This window comes from Epinephelus moara, chromosome 6 (genome assembly GCF_006386435.1).
Source record: "Epinephelus moara isolate mb chromosome 6, YSFRI_EMoa_1.0, whole genome shotgun sequence".
NCBI lineage: Eukaryota > Metazoa > Chordata > Actinopteri > Perciformes > Serranidae > Epinephelus > Epinephelus moara.
Genome location: NC_065511.1, coordinates 13059732 through 13061650, shown reverse-complemented (window position 1 = coordinate 13061650; position 1919 = coordinate 13059732). Strand labels below are relative to the sequence as shown.

The 1919-nt window shown below is 42.9% G+C and overlaps 1 protein-coding gene across 4 annotated transcripts in view; it reads right to left on the bottom strand.

Annotated features, from left to right (window-relative positions):
* Positions 1–1919, bottom strand: part of LOC126392072 (plectin-like) — a 161105-nt gene that overhangs the window by 143376 nt on the left and 15810 nt on the right. The window lies entirely within an intron of this gene.

Here is a 1919-nt window from a genome sequence, read left to right as displayed (position 1 = left end):
CCCCCCCAAACTCCCCTCCTCTCCTCCATACCCTCCCATAGCCTGGCTCAGACACACTAATATAAATGTCAGGCCCCTCCTCTTAAAGATACACAGACTTGGACCGGCAGGCACCACACACACACAGCTCGCTGCTTGCCAAGCACAAGCACAGCAGCAAGAGAGCAGAGCAGCAGCATAAGGCTCTCTAGTAACACTACAACTGAATTAGACCGTGATGGATGGCAAGCGGATTGTACAAGACCACCGAAGTAGGGATACACTTCTCTTACTGCCAGAGCAATGTTGCAAATTCAATTCTCCTGCGTGTGACTCCTTCAAAACTCAAGGCTGAAATCTATTGTACATTGTGTTAGTTATATCAACCTCTGATCACAAAAACATGTATGCCAGGTACAATGACAGCAGCTCAGCATCCACGTATGGGAGCAGCCACTACACTACAGGCACTTCACACGTTAATCAAGCTCTATGATCAATGCTTTGCTAATCAGGTTAACTACACTGAAGCAGGTGAGCAGTGTATCTTTCATGATCCTGTGTGTCTGATGAATAATCAGTCAGTCCTGTATTGCCACAATTTCTGGTGAGTGAAGTTTTGCCTGCACTTCAACAGCAGTCATCTACTACTGGATTTTGCATTAATTTAACAGTGTAATCTGCCATTTATCTTGGGTCTGATAGATTTCCCTTTCCACCTTCAAATCCCATCTGAAAACAAACGCTGGCATATTCGGCCTGATTTATTCGGTCTCATCAAGATTTGCATTGATGATGACTTTATGATGATGATTTGATACCTAGCTTTAATAACTATGATTTCTGTATAGTGATTTTATTAATTGGTACACAGTAGGATTTTCACACGAGTCAGCCTCTGTGCTTTTAACTTGTACAGACACACAGCAGGTATTTCTTTCATGCTAAAGCAATTTTTTTAAAGCTAACGTTACATGTCTGAGGGCTTCTGCGCTTTTAACCTGTGCTGGGGTTTGGGACAATTCATTTCTCACTTCATGAAAAACAAGACAAACGCCTTTAGAAAATGTGGCTTGTGGCAGAAATGTTTTGAAAATGTTGCCACATGCAATATTACCTCTGAACAGAATTATTGTACATTTGTATCTCTCATTAGTTACCAGCTGTGACAACTGGCATTATTTTCACCTAATGAGTCTTTGTGTGTGTGTGTGTGTGTGTGTGTGTGTGTGTGTTTGTGTGTCATCATGGCAAAATGTGGTCTTGGTTATGCCAATTGTTGCAGGAACTACCACAGAAGCTGTTTTCAGTATTTTACCTGGTGTTAATATGTCTGTCTGTCTGTGGATAGATTTCTCATCCCAATAACACAAAGTGTCACGAAACTTCACAGATATTTAGCTGGGATCAAAATAAAATGGCCGAGTTCAAAGCCAGGTGTGGTCCAGGCATGAGGGCTGGAAGTAGGGTGGTAGGAAGTAGGGAAGGAGCCATTGCTCCCCTATGTTACGCTTCTGGCTCATAGAAATTTTATAGGTATGTACCATAAAACTTGGTGTATAAGTCGCACTTTTTTTCCCTTTTTTTCATCTAAAAAGTTGGGTGCGGATTATAGACCGGTGCGACCTATAGACCAAGGTATATGCTGACATAGGTAATTTGACCCACAAGATGTCAAAACGTCCTCTTTTGCCCGGACATGTCCACTTTTCACGTCCCGTCCGGGGCGTCCGGGGGTCTTTTATAAACTGATGATAATATCCAGTTTTCCGTGTGTTTGTTTGTGTGTGTGTGTGTGTGTGTGTGTGTGTGTGTTAGAGTGCGGCACAGGCAGCATATTTCTGTCTGAACCCGAACCGAGCCCGACATTATTTAATGACCAAAGCACTGAGTTTGTGTCACACAGTTGTTACGGTTAAAGGCTATTTAACAGGCCGGGC